At 40.4% G+C, this 12,796-nt stretch overlaps 1 pseudogene; it reads right to left on the reverse strand.

The window, feature by feature from the left end:
* Nucleotides 1–10,333: 10,333 nt before the first annotated feature.
* The window catches only part of LOC102849744, an 11,327-nt pseudogene continuing 8,864 nt past the window's right edge, over nucleotides 10,334–12,796 (reverse strand).

The following is a 12,796-nucleotide window of genomic DNA, read 5'->3' on the forward strand; positions in this document are numbered from 1 at the left end:
CTATTTATTTAAAGTAGGGTATCCAACTATTAAACCTACTCTTTCATTTCATTATCTAATCTGACAACCTTTTGATTGCATAATTTGATCCATTAACAGTTACTGTTGTGATTGAGGTAGATATATAAATAATGTTATTATATACCATTTAGTCAATTAGGACTCAGACTATGAACCCTGCCCTATCCTGGGACAACTTCACCATCTATGACCCTTGTGCCCTCATTGTCATAGTCACTGTATCAATCTATATCATCCAGGATCTTCCTCTCCTGCACTTCCTCTACCCTTCCAAGTATAATGTCCATCTCTAAGGGCTGGTTCCTCCTGGTAGTATGCACAAAGTCTGTGAAATAGAGCTTTAAAATTCTTCCCTCCAAGGAGCCAACCTGGTTTCAGCCTTTCCCACACAGACCTATTTGTTCTCTTGGCAGTCCATGGTATGTTCAACACTCTTCTCCAGCATCACAACTCAGCGGTGCTGGGGTTAATTTCAGAAGTTGAGCTCAATGCCTTCCTGGGTGGCTTCATTATTCTGTCTTATTAAGAGTCCCTCCAGACTGGGCTGAGAGACCTCCAGTGGCACCACCAAGATGCAAGCAGGGGAGCCAGGATAGGGAGTAAGTACACAGATAATGAGCAGGAGTGACTAGAATCTGAGCCATCATATTAGGGGTTAGTTAGAGGCATAACCTTGCAGCTCCTGGGTGGAGCGGGATGGAGATGAGTTATGTAACTCTGAATTTATCTGCCAATTTTTGTATAGGGGAAGTATCTTTGCATGCTACTGCTCTTAATAGCTTAGATAAGTATATATTTGCTTGTCTATCATCTGCTCTTTGGGTACAATGCTTGTCTGTCAGATGCTGTTCTGAACCAGAGCTCCCAAAAACCTTTGAAACCATGTGTGTATATATAACCCTATCACTTGCTATGCATCTGAAAACTGGACCATGAATAATGATGACAGTGGAATAATTGATGCTTTTTTTTTTTTTTTGTTGGAGATGAGTGCTGAACATCCCATGGACTGCCAAAAGAACAAATACGTCTTAGAGAAGGTGCAGCCAGAGTGTTCTTTGGAGGCAAAGAAGCTTCACCTCACATACTTCAGGCATGTTGCTAGGAGGTCCTGTTCCTTGGTAAGGGACATGATGCTCGAAAAGGTTTAGGGTCAGCGAAGGAGAGGAAGAAGCTCAACACGGTGACTGCTGCAATGGGCTCTAGTGTGTCAGGAAATGTGAAAATGGCACAGGATAGAACAGGGTTCAGATCTAATGTTCATTGGGTCACTATAGGTCATACTTAACTCCATAGCACCTAATACAAATATATAAAATTAACATATACTATTTTATTATTAGTTACTCTAGAGTTTACCATATATCATATTTCTTAACTTACTAGAATCTGTTTCATGTATGCTAACATAATTTCATGGTATATAGAAATATTACTCCTATATAATTAGTTCTATTTCTTTGCTCATTTTGTCTAAATATATTACAAAGTAAACAATATATTGTTATAATTAATGCTTGATATAATTTTATGTTTCTAAAAGGAGTTTAAAGAAGAAAGTAGAGCAAGCATCTATTTATAGGGGTTTTTATGTTAACTTTCTTATTTTCTATTGCCAGTTCTCTTCATTTGCTCCTGTGGATTTCACTTCTCATCTGGTGAACTGTTATTACTTCACTGTTACTTTGCTCCTATCTGCCTTCCTCATGCTGTTACTATTTAATATCATGCATTTGTGAATGTCTTACAAACAGTAATTCATTTATATATTGTTTCATACCAGTTGTAAAAAAATTGGTTCAGAGAAGAAAAGAGAATAAATATACATTTCTAATGTATTATGTAATTACCTTTTACAATGTGTGTGTGTGTGTGTCTGTGTGTGTGTGTGTGTGTTCAAATAACTGGGATCATAGCTTTCAATATGAGAAACTTTCTTTTTCTGAACATTTTATCTCAGTAAAAGTTTACAGGACAAACCAGGTTCACCATCAACAATGTACACACAGTCTGTTTCCTGACATTATGTCCTAGTGCCCTCAATGTAACATTGGTCTTCCCACTTCCTCCCAAGGTTCTCTATTTCTAACTGCCTCTCTTTCCTGCTTCCTTCTTGCCTTTTGAAATTGTGGGCAAATGCTGCTCCTGTTGGTCTTGTATCATTGATTGTTCTGAGAAGCCCACTGACTTTTGCTATTTCTTTTAAGATGAGGCTGCTATTTTCAGTTTCTCTTGGTTCTGATTTATCTTGGAATGTCTTTATCTGACCTTAAATTTTCTAGACAATTTCCCATAGTAAGAGTCTCTGTTGACAATTTTGTGGTTTTTTTTTTTATTCTTTCTTTTGATACTTTGAATATACATCATGGTAAAAAGTACTGCAAGTCTAGGGGCAGCTGCGTGTGGCCCCCACTAATTCCATGAGGTGGAATGGTCCTCGTCCACTGCACACAATCAATTCCTTTAAGGCCTGATATGCCCTGACTCACTTTCCAAATCTACTTCTACCAGTTTTAACACCAACCGCCCCTCCCAGAACTCACACTGTGCTGCTACTGGGTCCCCTAATCTATTGTAGTGGCCCCACAGATCTCACATATTATGTTCATAATTATGAGGTTTATACGCAGAATCATTGTACCAGAAAGAACTAATGGACGCTGAAAAATTTCAGGAAGTACCATGTGAACAGGAGCCAATGGTAATGAATGGAGAAGTGGAAACATTGAAAGCATCGACAAAAAATTAGGCCCCAGGAATTGATAGGATACTAGTTGACTTGTCTCAATTAACAGATGCAGCCTTGGATGTGCTCACCTGGCGTTATACCAGGAAATCTGGAAGATAGTTGCAGGCCAACGAATTGGAGAAGGTCCATATTTGTTCCCATTCCCAAGAAAGGAGATCCAACTGAATATGGAAGCTATTGAACAATGTAATTAATATCACATGCAAGCATAAGACTGCTGAAGATCATTCAAAAACAACTAGAAACTGTACATAGCTAGGAAACTGCCAGAGGTTCAAGAAGGATTTAGAAAAGGCGATGGCACCAGGGATATTACCGATGATGTCAGATGGAGCCTGGTTAAAAGTAGAAATACCAGAAGAATATCTATTTGTGCTTTATTGACTATGCAAAGGCATTTGATGTGTGGATCATAACAAGTTATAGCTGACATTGAGAAGAGTGGAAGTTCCAGAGCACTTATTGGTGCTCGTGAGAAACCTATACCTGGACCAGGAGGTTGCTGGGCGAACAGAACAGGGACATTTGGCACAGTTAAAAAGTAAGAAGGGAGTGTGTCAGGGTTATATTTTCTTTCCATACCTATTTAATCTGTATAATGAGAAAATTATTTGAGAAGCTAGACTCTATGAAGAGGAATGTGGCATCATTGGAGGGAGACTCTTCAATAACCTGCGTTATGTAGATGACACAACCTTGTTTGCTAAAAGTGAGGAGGACTTGAAGCACTTGTTGCAGAAGATCAATAAATGCAGACTTCAGTGTTATTCAGTGATGTTGTATCTCAATATCAAGAAAACAAAGATTCTTACCACTGGATATTGGGGAATGTTGGGGAGGAAGGGAGGGCTTCTGGCCCGGACAGATCATCTAGCTCTGGATTAAGTGTAAGCCTCCCAAAGGCCTTTAATATGGGGTAGAGAAAGCTCTCCTGAATTTGGCCATACCAGCTTGAGAAAGCTCACCACCTGGAAAGATGACTGCTGCATCTGTTGAGCTGGGAGTAGTCTGCACAAGGCTGAGGTTCTTCTATCCAATCCGCATGCTCCACATCTGCAAGCCCATTCTATCATGTCTTCTTGTTTACTTGCTGCAGCCCTCAATAAAGTTGAGCTGGATCAACTCTCTGAATGACTTCTGGAGTAGTGTGTCTCTGTCGTGCTTACCCCCATCAGGGTGTCACTGTTTGTTGCCGGCGAACAGACAACAACAAATGGACTGATAGACAATATCATGATGGATGGAGAGGAGATTGAAACTGTCAGCAGCTTCATCTTTCTTGGATCCACAAGTAATACCATTGGTACCAGTACTCAGGAAATAAGGAGACTGGGAAAATCTGCAGTTAGGGACTTCTCCAAATTATTGAGGAATAATGCCATCAGTTTGAGGTACATCTGATTCAGGCCACAGTTTTTCTGATCACTTTCTATGCATCCGAAAGCTGGATAATGGATGAGGATGATAGAAGAAGAATTGATACCTTTGACTTGCGGTGTTGGAGAAGAGTACTGAACATTCCACAGATGCCCAAAAGAACAAACAGATTTATCTTTGAAAGCTGGAGTGCTCTTTGGAGGCAAGAATGATAAGGCTTTGCTTTACATACTTTGGGCACGCTGTTAGGAGGGACTATTCCTTGGAGAGGGACATGATCCTCAGAAGGGTGGAGTGTCGGTGAAGGAGAGGTAGACCCTTGACCAGGTAGACTGACACAGTGAATGTTGTAATGGGCTCTTGTGTGTCAAGAAGTATGTGGACAGCACAGGATAGAACAAGGTTCAAGTCTTTTGTTCATAGGGTTGCTAGGAGTCATACTTGACTGAATGGCACCTAACAACAGCAACAACAAGAAAGGAAGTCAATAGTGTACAACATAGAGTGGAAATAGAATATACTTCTTCAGTCAGGACAGCTTCTCCAGCGTGCTTGCACACCTTTTGACCTTCAGCCTTTCAGCTTTAGGTCAGTGTTACAAAGCTCTCTTAATCCTGCCAGTTAAAGTGTCTTCCTCAGAGTCCTTCAGCAAGCTTGGTTGAAGCCTTGTGGCCCTGGCTTGGATCTGTGGGCAGCAGTCCCTGGTCAGTTCTCTCTCATTTCTGTCTTTGGTTTTCCACAGCTCTCTACTGCTCTTGAGATGTCTCAATCTCATCCTGTCTCTGTCTTGTGCAGGAATCTCTAGACTTGGAGGACGAGCACTGTATTCTCTGATCCTTCTTTATACTGGTAATGAGATTTTAATTTCTATTTTTTTTAATCGAACCACTGAGCATGCTTAATTTAAAATGTGGGTTGGCAAGACTGACCAATCCCCTCTTAGAAGTCTACACATCTTATTTTCATGTTCCCACTCCGCCATGTGGCAAACGTGAAGCCAATGGTCTAGGAGAACTATTTTGAACAATAAAGACACTGCACCACACTCATCTACTGGCCCCTGTTGTTTCTGTTGAGAATCTTATTGGAGTGCTCTTGTATGTGATTATATTGGGATTCACTTGCTTGATTAGTTTTACCTTGTTGCTTTCAAAATGTCTTGCTTGTCTTTTGACATTTTTAGGATGATAAAGCTGAAATCTATTTATCATATGAGGGTGTGTTGACTTCTTGCTTATGTAGATCTTTTTCCTTGTATTTGGAAGGTTTTTCAACCATTATTTCTTTTCATATTTCATCTGCTCCTTTCTTTCATATTCCCCTATTGTACTCCCATTACACATGTTGGCATATTTATTAATTTGCCATATTTCTCTGAGTCTATGCAATGTTTTTCTTCATTCTTTTTATTTTTCTACTTTCAGATTGCATGTTCTGTTGTTCTATTGTCAAGTCCATGAAAAATATTTTCCCCTGCCAATTAAAATCTACATGAGAACCCTGCTCCATGTGATTAACTGCCTCTGAAAGCCCACTGGATGGTCAACTGTGGGTCAGTTCCAGCTTGCCAGTATACAGCAACAACAACATAGGGCTCTTAGGATGAGTGTTTAATAATTTCCGGGTGCTGCAAATAGTTAAGTGCTCAAGAATGAGCCAACATGTTGATGATTTACTTTTGAAACATTAGAACCTTGAAAGTGCATTTGGACCAGCCTACTCTGCATAAATATGATCTTCATGAATCATAATCAACCCAATGATAATCAATAGCAACAGCAACAGTGTATTAATTCATTCTAATTGCTGTCTTTTCAGCTTCAGAGTTTTCAAGTTGGTCCTTTACAAAAAATCTGTTTATTGATATTCTTTATTTGATGAAATATTATCATCATACCTTCCTTTACTTTTAAAATTGCCATTTCCTTTAGTTCTTAGATAATATTTATAACATATCCTTTGGAATCTTGGACTAGACGTCATTATTCTCAATCTACCTTGTCTGGAGTATAGACTCCACCATATGAGCTGGGGATGTGTTGAGGAAGACTTATTCTCTTGGTCAAACTTGCCTGGAATTTAGCCTCATGAAAAACAACTTTGTTGTGTGTATGAAGCGATGAGAAAGGTTTGTAGCCTGCCATTCCTGGAGATATTATAGGCTTTGATGGGGAACTGAGGGAAGAAGCAGCCTCATCTTGGCCACTCCTGTCTGGAGTGACTAGTACATCATGGCATTGTTATTCTTAAGGACATGTGAATCAGAACCAACTCATTGCTGACCCCCTAGAAGATCATCAGAGGCAGAAAATTGTATGAGAGGAAATTTTTCTTTGTCCTTTGGCTCAGCTAATGGATTTAAACCTCGTGGGTTGTGCCTTTGGATTTGTAGCTCCTTACTACTAGGCCACCAGATTTCCCTCACGGTAAACGGGGGGCAAAAGGAGTGATGAGTCAGCCACAGACACTTGCTACTTCTGTCAAGACTTAGTAGGTATTCTTTACTATTTTCCCCCTATTTGCCATATCCCTTTGAGACAATTTCTTTTTTTAAAATTTTTATTTTTCTTATTAATTTAGTTTGTTTATTTTTCATTTCAATGAACATCTACAGAGATTTTGGAATTCCATTCATTCATTGTTGCACCCTTCTCCCAACACAAACCCCTCCCCCCTCCCCTTTCCCCCCTCCCCGTTTGCTCCTCTCCTTGAAAAGCAAAAGAAAAACTCCCTCATTGGTACACAATCCCCCCCGCACCTCCCCAAACCCCACCCTCTACCCCCAAATATACTCTGCAACCCTCATTGCATACTCCTACAATAAAAATAATGCCCTAAAATTTATAGCTCTTGATGAACAACATCATGATAGATGGAGAAAAGATGGAAATTGTCAATGATTTAATCTTACTTGGATTCACAATCAATGCTCTTGGTACCAGAACTCAGGCAATCAGTAGACATATTGCATTGGGAAAATTACTGTGAGAGACCTCGACAAATTACTGAAAAGCAACGATGTCAGTTTGAAGAATAAGGTGTGTCTAATTTAGGTCACCATTTTTCAATTACTTATTATGCATCTGAGATCTGGACAACGAATAAAGACAGAAGAATTGACACCTTTGAGGTGTGCCGTTAGAGAAGAGTACTGAATATCCCATACACTGTCAAAAGAACAAAAAGATATGGCTTGGGAAAAGTTCAGCCAGATTGCTCCTTGGATGCAAGGATGGTGACGTTTTATATCACATACTTTGGGTATGATTGCTAAAAGAGTCTATTCCTTGGAAAGGGACATCTTGCTTTGAAATGTGAAGGGTCAGTGAAAGAAAGGAAGATCTACAATGAGATGGATTGATATAGTGACTACAGCAATAGGCTTAAGTATGTCAAAGATAATGAGGATGGCACAGAATATGAGAGAATTCAGTTCTGTTGTTCAAAGGGTACTTCATTCAATGGCACCTAACAACAACTACAATCTTATAATGGATTGAATTGTGTCCTCTAAAATGTGTATAAGATAGCATCTCACTCTAGTAGCAGTGGAAAAGCTAACAGAACAGCAAGTAATAAATGCTGGAAAAGATGTGGAGAGAAAGGAACCCTTTTTTAAAAAAAATTATTTCATTAATTTTAATGAACATTTACAGAGATTTTGGATTTTCATTTATTCATTGTTGCACTTTTTTCCCTACCCCCCAACCCCCAGTTTGCTCCTTCTTTGAAAAGCAAAAGATAAACTTCATTGGTATATAATCCCCCCAACCCCGACCCTGCCCCCTCCACCCCAAATGCACTTCACTATTCAACCTTAATTCTGGATTTGTGTGATAATCATAATATGCTATCATATATCACTCTTAAACTGTTCTCTCTCTCATCTATTTCAATTTTTGGTGAGATTGTAAAATGGTACAACCACTCTGGAAGACAGTTTAGCACTTCCTCAAAAAGCCAAATACAGAAATTCCATATGACCCAGCTGTTCCACTACTTGGAATATACCCCAAGAGAAGGAGAACTGGAGCACAAATGGAGACTCATACACCTACGTTAATAGCATTATTCACCATCTCAAGAACATGGAAACAGCCCAAATGTCCAACCACTGTTGAATGGATTGAAAAATTATAGTACAGTCACATGATGAAATACTACACAGCACACAAAAGCAATGATTTTGTATATTACTACCTAACTTGGGAGGGATGGAGAGGATTATGCTAAGTAAACTAACTCGGTCCCATAAGGACAAATACTATTTAAGACCATTATTGTCGAATAAGTATGAGGATTCAAGGGGCTGGGAAGAGTGGGAGCAGAGGGATGAGGATGGTTGGGGAGGGGTGGTTTATCATAGGATCACACAATTTGATCAGTGGGGGTGTGTGTGAAGTAAATGAGAAAGATCCAGCGTGAAAGCAATGTATATGAACATTGTAAATAAACTAGCATAAAATAAATCTTTTTTTAAAACCCCCAAAATGCCATGTGTATATAATGTTAAGATTTGGAAGTTATATAATGATATTTCATGGCTTGATAAGCCAAGCAGTTATGAAAGGATTAACTGCATCTCAACTCTGAACAGATGCAATGGGAGTTTCCCTGGGGTATGGTCTGTGACGCTTTTTATCTCACAAAGACTAAAAGGGGAGAGACTCAAGTAAAGAAGGTGAACCTCAAAACCACTGAGAAAAGATCAGAAGTGGTATCTTCTCTGGGTTCAGATCCCTGCACTGTGAAGTTCCCTGACACAGGAGCAGGTCAAGATACATGTAGATCTCCAGGGAGTACTGGACCTGCACATATTAAAGGAGAAAAATTAGCTTCTTCCAGAACTGACAGAAAAAGCCTTCTCCAGGAGCTGGCTCACTGAATGTGGACTCTTTGAGGGGATGAAGTGACATGGTGACTGCAGCAAAGGCCTGAGCACAACAGAGATTGTGGAGATGGCAGAGGATTGGATTGAGTTTAATTCTGTTTTACAAAGATTGCTATGAGCCATGTATTACCTAAGCCATGTATTACCTAACAACAAACAGTAAGAGTATACATTTTTATTTGTTGAAGCCATCTACTTCTGGTATCTCTTTATAGATTCTGGCATACATAGCATCCTTACAGTTAAAAATGGACTCTATGAAGAAAAGCGTGGCATCAGGATTGGAGGAAGACTCATCGATAGCCTTTGTCATGCAGATGACACAACCTTGCTTGTTGGGAGTGAGGAGTACTTTTGCTGCCAAAGATCTAAGAATACAGACTTCAATATGGATTTCATCTCACTGTCAAGAAAACAAAAACTCTCACCACTGAAAAACAGGTAACTGTATGATAGATGGAGAAAAGACTGAAAGTGTCAACAACTTCAACTTACTTGGATCAGCAGTCAGGAGATCAGGAGACATATTGCACCGGGAAAGTCTGCAGTCAGGGACATCTCCAAATTTTTGAGCAGCAATGATGTCAGTTTGAGGACTAAGATGTCCCTGATTCAGGGCATGGTCTTTTCAATCACTTGCTACGCTGCTCAGAGCTGAATAATGAATAAGGATGACAGAAGGAAAATAGATGTCTTTGAACTGTAGTGCTGGAGAAGAGTACTGAATATCCCATGGACTGCCAAAAGGACAAGCAAGTATGTCTTGGAGAAGGTGCAGCTAGATTTCTTCTTAGAAGCAAGGATAATGTGACACCTTGTCTCACATAATTTGGCCATGTTGCTAAGAGAGGCTATTCCTTGGAAAGGGACATCATGCTTGGAAATATGGAAGGTCAGCACAAGGGAGGAAGATCCACAATGAAATGGACTGACACAGTGACTGCAACAATGGGCTCTAGTGTGTCAGAGATGATGAGGATGGCACAGCAGAGGACAGGGTTCACATCTGTTGTTCGTATCACTAATATAATGATGTAATAATAATAATGATTGTTATTATAATTATAATAGTGATATTATTCATATCACTATGAATCACATTGACTCAATGTCAGCAACAACACAGGACAGACTAGACTTGCCTCCAAAATGTCCTAGGCTGCAATCTTTTGGAAGTCAGCTGCCACAACTTTCTCACATGGAAAGGATGGTGGATTTCAATGGCTGGCTTTTTTCCTGAGTAGCCAAATGTTTATTGCTTCACTAGGTCTCCTTTCATTTTCCTCCAAATATGATTATGTCATTGACTCTGCATATTTCTTCATGCCATCCTTTTGGAAATTGTCCCTCTCCAATTTAATGTCAATCAATTTTGTTAGATTGCTTTTTCTAGGGGAAGGAGGTGGATGTTGAGTGAGGTGCTTCAGTGAGGTCTGTTTATTGATGGAGATGGGTTGTGCTGGGACCAGGCTTCCAGGGTCTGTCCAAGAAGTAGTAGGTGCTGGTAGGATGGACACATGGATGTAGTTGGGGTCGGCCAGCCTCATGCACTGGGAGTTTATGTACTGCAGGACCAGCTGGTCAAAGTCATTCTCCTTAGCCTGGTACACCTTGATGAATGGGTGGGACTGATGGGAATCCTTCAGCTGTGACTGGTAAGGATTGGTCACCTCAGGAGGCTTGCCCAGGTGCTGTGACAGGACAATGTGGTTGATCAGCGTCTTTGGGTGGTCACTGTCCTTATCGAGTGCCTCCAGCAGTGTGCCCTCAGCACCTTCCCAATGGCCCTGAGCCATGTGGCAGGTGGCCTGGCAGCAGCAGGGTGAATGAGCACTTGTCAGCCAGCTCCTTGGAAGGTGTATATGTGTCCTGCAGCTTGTCACCACCCACACACAGCCAGATTGACCCAGGCTGTGGCCAGCTGGGTGAGGGTTGCATCCTTGGCCTGGTCCTGCATCTTCTTTGTTTTTTTTCTGGGCAAGTTTCAGGCGGTCCAGCTTTAGTAAGATCTGTACCACCATGGCTGAGCATTCAAGACCGTCATCTGCAGGGCCCACAGCACTACATAAGGATTCCCGTCATGCAGATAGATGGAGGCAGCCATCAACAGGAAGGTGGGATTGGCCATGTCCTCATTGAGGCTCATCTTCAGGCTCAGATGCTCCAGGACCATGTCCCTCTGACCCTCTTGGCAAGGTACTTGGCAAGCATGTGTACAGCCTACAGTTCCTTGAAGGAGGGCTTTATCTCATCTACCGCCATGTCATACTGCCTCTGTGCTAGGTGTGCTCCGTACAGGAAGGCGTCCCACTCCACGTCCATCTCTAGACTTGAAGGCTTCACTCACTGCACCTCTTTGATGTTCTGCTGGGAGCTGTCAGTGTAGAAGGCATTCTTCACGCCTCCACAGAGCTGCCAGGGACTGGGCTGGGCCAGGGTCTGATAGAGCCATGATACTGTTGTCTCAGCCACTTCTTTTTCGGGGGGGGGAGGTTGAGGAATGGCTGAGTAAGTCTTAGATTGCTTTTTCTTAAAAGATTCTATCCTTTACATCAACTGTCAAGGCCAGAATTTTTTATTCTGTTTCATAAGGATTTAATACAAGTCATAAAAAGGAAAAATAAAAAAGGTTCTAATAGTTTGTATCTTTTTCCCTGTTATAAGAATGTTCTTTAAACTGTATCCCTGCCAAAACTTTCCTATTTCCTTGCCAATAATAGATGTAAGTATTTTTATTTTTTTTCACATGGAGAGGTGTAAAGTAATTTCTCATTGCCACTTTATTTATTTATTTATTATGACTGGCAAGCTTGAGTATTTGCTCTTAACCTTTTGGGCCATTTGGATTTCATCTTTTGTATGTTGTCTTTTCCATGACTTTTGTCCATTTTTCAATTTGTTTTTCAGATTAGTCTCTGCCTATTTGTAAGAGCTCCTTGTGTATTATCTATATTCTATGCTCACTTCCTGAATTGACAATACTCCCCAGTAGACCTACTATTTCTCTCTTGATTGAAAATGGCTGTGAGGACTCTCTTATGATATTAAGCATATTGTCACTTTCACCCTCCACAAACTCCAAATGACTTCCTATCCTATTCAGAGCCAAAGCCTTTAAGTTCTACTCTATCAAGGTCTTAAATCATTGAAGACCATCTGATCTCCCACCAATATTCTCTTTTTCTTTATTTCTTGAAATTATTTTTTAAAAATTTTATTCTGATTTACCTATAAGGTATACAATGACCCTCAAATCAGATCCCTTGCACCTCACCAACACAAACCTCCTCCACCCATCAAACCCTGCAATCCCGTAAGTGCCACCCCCGGCCCATTCTCACCCTTCTGCTCCCCTTGCCCACCTAAGATCCTCATACACGTTTTACTGGTTATCTAATTCTACAATAATGGTCTTATGCAGTATAAGTCCTTATGGGACAGAGTTAGTTCACTTTTAATACACTGAGACTAATGGGTCTCCTTGCCATTCCTTGACTATATGTCAGTTATTCCTAGAAAAAAATTGCTTCACAAATAACCTTCAAGTCTCAGAATATTATAAAAGAAACATTTACTGTTCTTACTCATGGTTGTGCTAAGCACACTATAGGTTAAACTTCATGCTTCAAGTTGAGTTTAGATCTGCTCTGTGTTTTCAAATTTTAAGGCCAATGGTTACCCAAGACTATTCTTTAATACAATACTATTCTTTTGAGCAAGAGCCTATGGTGATGAAGGAAGAAGTTCAAGATGCTTTG

This window comes from Elephantulus edwardii, unplaced genomic scaffold, assembly GCF_000299155.1.
Source record: "Elephantulus edwardii isolate Elephantulus edwardi_28Jun2011 unplaced genomic scaffold, EleEdw1.0 scaffold00057, whole genome shotgun sequence".
In the NCBI taxonomy this organism is placed as follows: Eukaryota; Metazoa; Chordata; class Mammalia; order Macroscelidea; family Macroscelididae; genus Elephantulus; species Elephantulus edwardii.